Consider the following 6,566-nt stretch of genomic DNA (forward strand, 5'->3'; position numbering starts at 1 on the left):
CGCTGCTCAATCATCGTGAACGCGATCCCAAGCGTTCATCTGTTCTCTGTTTGTTCCCTTCGGTTGTTTGTTGCTTGGTCTCTTTGTCTCTTTTTGTGGTGATGTTGTTTTTCTCAAAGATTACTGCTTTTGTTTTTCAGGAACTGCAGATGTACGATGTTTTTCCTCTCTTCTGTGACGTGTGTCATTCCCACAGAAATATCCCATCTTTGATTTCCAGTGCTGGCTTTCCTCTCGTCTGTGATCTTGGCTGTTTTCTCTCACGCTCTCGCTCTTCTGCTGCGCTTTCCTGTGGTGTTTTATGTTTTATTGCACTTACTGATGATGAGAAATGAGATTGTGACAGAGCCGTCGGTTTATTTTCCTACCTGTTTGACTTTCACCATTCGCTCTTTCAGTGTGGCAAATCTGATCTGTGGTCCCGGCAGAAACATTGCTTCGAATTGTGATTCCGAATTTTATACATGGTATAATACTTGTTATGTACTTATTAAATATTTTGATTCCAGAATCGTCGTGTGATTGTTCTTCAGTTGTCTGTCAACATTGACTTAGGGTAAACATTTAATGGAAAGTTGTTTAATGCAGAGAAGAGATAGATCTGTGGAAGCTTGTTTCCAACACATTCTAAAATGTAAAAAAAAAAAAAAAATAATAATTGTGACATCTTATTTTCTTAAAAAAGTTAGAATCAGAGATACTCAGAATTGCAAAATATAAACTCAGAATTGAGAATAAAAAGTCTGAATTGTGAGACGTAAGCTCGAAGCTGCGATTAAAGAGTTAAAATTGCCAGATGTGAACTCAGAATTGTGAGTAAAAAGTTAAAATTGCAAGATGTAAACTCAGAGACGTAAGCTGGAATTGCGAATAAAATGTAAAAATTGTGAGATGTAAAAAGTTAAAATTGCGAGATTTGTGTGTAAAAATTTGAAATTCCAAAAATAATTGCAAGATTTGAACTCGCAATTGCAAGATATACAGTAAACTCAGAATTACGAGTAAAAAGTCAGGATTGTTAGACGTAAACTCGGAATTGTGAGTAAAAAGTCAGAATTGTGAGACATAAACTCAGAATTGTGAGTAAAAAGTCAGAATTGTGAGTAAAAAGTCAGAATTGTGAGACAAACTCGGAAATGGGAGTAAAAAGTCAGAATTGCGAGACGTAAACTTGGAATTGTGAGTAAAAGTCAGAATTGTGAGACAAAAACTCAGAATTGTGAGTAAAAAGTCAGAATTGTGAGACATAAACTCGGAATTGTGAGTAAAAAGTCAGAATTGTGAGACATAAACTCGGAATTGTGAGTAAAAAGTCAGAATTATGAGACGTAAACTCGGAAATGGGAGTAAAAAATCAGAATTGCGATACGTAAACTCGGAATTGCGAAATGTAAACTCGGAATTGTGAGTAAAAAGTCAGAATTGTGAGACGTAAACTCGGAAATGGGAGTAAAAAGTCAGAATTGCGAGATGTAAACTCGGAATTGTGAGTAAAAAGTCAGAATTGTGAGACGTAAACTCGGAAATGGGAGTAAAAAGTCAGAATTGCGAGATGTAAACTCGGAATTGTGAGTAAAAAGTCAGAATTGTGAGACATAAACTCGGAATTGTGAGTAAAAAGTCAGAATTATGAGACGTAAACTCGGAAATGGGAGTAAAAAATCAGAATTGCGATACGTAAACTCGGAATTGCGAAATGTAAACTCGGAATTGTGAGTAAAAAGTCAGAATTGTGAGACATAAACTCGGAATTGTGAGTAAAAAGTCAGAATTGTGAGACGTAAACTCGGAAATGGGAGTAAAAAGTCAGAATTGCGAGATGTAAACTCGGAATTGTGAGTAAAAAGTCAGAATTGTGAGACGTAAACTCGGAAATGGGAGTAAAAAGTCAGAATTGCGAGATGTAAACTCGGAATTGTGAGTAAAAAGTCAGAATTGTGAGACATAAACTCGGAATTGTGAGTAAAAAGTCAGAATTATGAGACGTAAACTCGGAAATGGGAGTAAAAAATCAGAATTGCGATACGTAAACTCGGAATTGCGAAATGTAAACTCGGAATTGTGAGTAAAAAGTCAGAATTGTGAGACATAAACTCGGAATTGTGAGTAAAAAGTCAGAATTGTGAGACGTAAACTCGGAAATTGGAGTAAAAAGTCAGAATTGCGAGAAGTAAACTCAGAAATGGGAGTAAAAAGTCAGAATTGCGAGACGTAAACTCGGAATTGTGAGTAAAAAGTCAGAATTGTGAGACATAAACTCAGAAATGGGAGTAAAAAGTCAGAATTGCGAGACGTAAACTCGGAATTGTGAGTAAAAAGTCAGAATTGTGAGACATAAACTCGGAATTGTGAGTAAAAAGTCAGAATTATGAGACGTAAACTCGGAAATGGGAGTAAAAAATCAGAATTGCGATACGTAAACTCGGAATTGCGAATAAAAAGTCAGAATTGTGAGACATAAACTCGGAATTGCGAATAAAAAGTCAGAATTGTGAGACGTAAACCTGGGAATGGGAGTAAAAAGTCAGAATTGCGAGACGTAAACTCAGAATTGCGAGTAAAAAGTCAGAATTGTGAAAGGTAAATTAGGAATTGGGAGTAAAAAGTTAAAATTGTGAAACGTAAACTCGCAATTGCGAGTAAAAAGTCAGAATTGTGAGACGTAAACAAAGAATTGCGAATAAAAAGTCAGAATTGTGAGACGTAAACTCGGAAATGGGAGTAAAAAGTCAGAATTGCGAGATGTAAACTCGGAATTGTGAGTAAAAAGTCAGAATTGTGAGACATAAACTCGGAATTGTGAGTAAAAAGTCAGAATTGTGAGACGTAAACTCGGAAATGGGAGTAAAAAGTCAGAATTGCGAGACGTAAACTCAGAAATGGGAGTAAAAAGTCAGAATTGTGAGACGTAAACTCAGAAATGGGAGAAAAAAGTCAGAATTGCGAGACGTAAACTCGGAATTGTGAGTAAAAAGTCAGAATTGTGAGACATAAACTCGGAATTGTGAGTAAAAAGTCAGAATTATGAGACGTAAACTCGGAAATGGGAGTAAAAAATCAGAATTGCGATACGTAAACTCGGAATTGCGAAATGTAAACTCGGAATTGTGAGTAAAAAGTCAGAATTGTGAGACATAAACTCGGAATTGTGAGTAAAAAGTCAGAATTGTGAGACGTTAACTCGGAAATTGGAGTAAAAAGTCAGAATTGCGAGAAGTAAACTCAGAAATGGGAGTAAAAAGTCAGAATTGCGAGACGTAAACTCGGAATTGTGAGTAAAAAGTCAGAATTGTGAGACATAAACTCAGAAATGGGAGTAAAAAGTCAGAATTGCGAGACGTAAACTCGGAATTGTGAGTAAAAAGTCAGAATTGTGAGACATAAACTCGGAATTGTGAGTAAAAAGTCAGAATTATGAGACGTAAACTCGGAAATGGGAGTAAAAAATCAGAATTGCGATACGTAAACTCGGAATTGCGAATAAAAAGTCAGAATTGTGAGACGTAAACCTGGGAATGGGAGTAAAAAGTCAGAATTGCGAGACGTAAACTCAGAATTGCGAGTAAAAAGTCAGAATTGTGAAAGGTAAATTAGGAATTGGGAGTAAAAAGTTAAAATTGTGAAACGTAAACTCGCAATTGCGAGTAAAAAGTCAGAATTGTGAGACGTAAACAAAGAATTGCGAATAAAAAGTCAGAATTGTGGGATGTAAACTCGGAATTGCGAGTAAAAAGTCAGAATTGCAAGATGTAAACTCAAAATTGTGAGTAAAAGGTTAGAATTGTGAGAAATAAACTCGGAATTGGGAGTAAAAAGTTAAAATTGCGATTTTGTAAACTCGGAATTGCGAGTAATTGCGAGATGTAAACAGAATTTGGAGTAAAAAGTTAAAATTGCAAGAAGTAAACTCAAAGTAGCAAATAAAAAGTCAGAATTGTGAGATGTAAACTCGAAATAGGTGTAAAAAGTTACAATTGCGAGATGTAAACTCGGAATTTGGAGTAAAAAGTTACAATTGCAAGACATAAACTCAAAGTTGCGAATAAAAAGTTAAAATTGCGAGATATAAACTTTGAATTGGGAGTAATTGCGAGATGTAAACTCAGAATTGAGAGTAAAAAGTAAAAATTGCGAGATTAAAACTCAGAATGCAGAGTGAAAAGGTTAAATTGCAAGATATAAAGCTCGGAATTGGGAGTAAAAGGTTAAAATTGTAAGACTTAAACTCAAAGTTGCGAAAGTTGCAGTACTTTCACAATACAATAAAAAGTTACAATTGTAAGATGAAAACTTAGAATTGTGAGTAAAATGTAAAATTTGCAAGATGCAAACTTGGAATTTGGAGTAAAAAGTTAAAATTGCGAGATGTAAATTCGAAATTACGAGTAAAAAGTCGGAATTGTGAGATGTAAACTCGGAATTGGGAGTAAAAAAGTTACAATTGCAAGACGTGCACTCAACGTTGTGAGTAAAATGTTAAAATTGCTAGATGTAAACTCCGAATTATGAGTAAAAAGTCAGAATTGACTTCACAATTCTAAGAAACAAACTTCAATAGAGATCAGATTTAATATTTGGATTTTATTGTGGTTTTTTTTTCAGTATATATAATATATTCTTAACTGTATTTCTTTGAAATAACAACATATAAAATTATGATATTTATTCTAAAAGTTGAGTGAGTGAATAGTTTTCATCCTGTCAGAGTCTTGAGCTGTTAATGTTGAGATCCATTTAATCTCAGTCCTTTAATTATCATACTTACAGTAACAATTTATGATTTTATGAATGGTTTCATTGGTAAATTCATGATTTAAACATAATTTTCCTGAAACTGATAGGTTGTATTTGCAGCAGTGGATTTTGTGAATTTAAAAAAAAAAAGATTTTCTCTTGAATGACTGAAACAAATATACCGTATGTGTGTGTGTATTATGGTCTGGTTACTATGCTGACTCCAGCAGCTAGCACCCTAACTATGATTTCATCTCTTTCTTGACTCAAAGTTCAGACATTTTTACACAGAAGTAGATAAATGATAACTGGGGTCTAGTATTTGACTTGGTACTCTACACACAGCAGGTCATGTTTATAATCGTGTTGACGCATGCTGCGAGTATGTAGTGCACTATTGAGTGTTCAGTGTTTTCTGGTGAACGCTGGAGACCTCTAGTGGCCACTGAGAGCATCACGTGGCTGATCGATGACGTCACAGAGGTGATAAATCCGTGCCTTCCCTCCTGCAGAGCGGAAGTTATCAATCTCCCTTCAGAAAGGATGAGTTTTGCTTTATGTATATATTTATTTACTTATTTATTCTGGTTGCAACCATTGTCACATCACAAGATTTTTATTCGCAATAACAAATTTCTACACACTTTGCTGAGATTTCCCCCATCTCTTAAACTCATAAATAATAAGAATAACAACAATTTTTAAAAGAAATTATACTTCTATATCTTATATTTCTAACTTACAAAGGATAATTTGTTTATTCTTCCTTCCCTTATTTTTAATTCTATGTTTTTTGTATTTTCATCTTTACATAACAAAACATAATATTTAAATATTTATAAAGTATTTTGAAGTGAAACAGACTTTTATTTTCTTTCATGTTCTTTATTTTCCATCTTTTTCTTTCGGGGTGAATCTGATCCGGGCAATAATTAAAGTTATAATTCATAACTCAGGATTTACTCCTAAATCTTTACCGGGAACAGTGTTGTTGGTTTTCTCAAAGGGATTATGTTGATTTAAGAGAACAGTAGAACAGAATGACAGTTTTAGGTCATATAAAAGGAGAATATTCTAGAATAATCACAGGTTCGTGTTTCTGGAGGAAATGGAGAAAAGAATCAGATTTCAGTGCTTTTCTGTTCGTTGTAATAAAACACGGGTTTTACCATGCTGCTTTACAAAATATGAAAGCTATGTAAAGTTATATTTTTTTCTGCAAACACACAGACATACACTCGCGGGCGCGCGCACGCACACACACAGCGCCGTGTGAATGTCGCTTGTTTCTTTCAAGTCATTCTCTGTCAACACGCGTTTCTCCGCCGCTCGTGTTCCGCAAAATCTGCCAGATTGTCCTTCTTGACGCTGATAAACAGCCGCGCTTCGGGTTTCAACGGTGTTTACTAACAAATCGCGCCGCACTGGAACTATGAGCTTCAGCGGTCGGCGGGAGAGAGAGCGGCGGCTGCCCGGCTCAGGCGAGCCCTCCCCGGTGTGAGAGTCAAATCGAGGCCGCTGTCACAGCGGCCTAGTGCGGGCGGTTTAATGTTCCACTCGACAAAACAGAACAGCGCTCCGGTAATGTCGTAAAAGCTCACGAAACATAAACACGATGTCGAGAATGAGACATTAACGCAATTCAGAGCAGGTTAATGCACTTTAAACAGATTGTTTATAAAAATGCAGTGAAGTCTCACATGATTAATTATTCATCAGGTGTTAATTAGCATGCTTTTAATGATCCCAGTTAGTTGTTTTAGTAGTGTTAGTGAAGTGCTGTGTTTGTCTTCAAACAGAGTCCATCTGGAACAGCTATGGCTTCGTGTGAT

General features: G+C 35.6%; 1 protein-coding gene across 1 annotated transcript in view; it reads left to right on the forward strand.

Annotated features, from left to right (window-relative positions):
- The window catches only part of LOC132116854 (E3 ubiquitin-protein ligase UHRF2-like), a 47,863-nt gene extending 47,352 nt beyond the window's left edge, over nucleotides 1-511 (forward strand). The window contains exon 16 of the mRNA XM_059525718.1: nucleotides 1-511. This exon is cut by the window's left edge and continues 1,124 nt beyond it. The gene's annotated coding sequence lies outside the window, so the exon portion shown is untranslated.
- The last annotated feature ends 6,055 nt before the right edge of the window (nucleotides 512-6,566 follow it).

The sequence above is a fragment of the Carassius carassius genome, chromosome 36 (genome assembly GCF_963082965.1).
Source record: "Carassius carassius chromosome 36, fCarCar2.1, whole genome shotgun sequence".
Taxonomy (NCBI): Eukaryota; Metazoa; Chordata; class Actinopteri; order Cypriniformes; family Cyprinidae; genus Carassius; species Carassius carassius.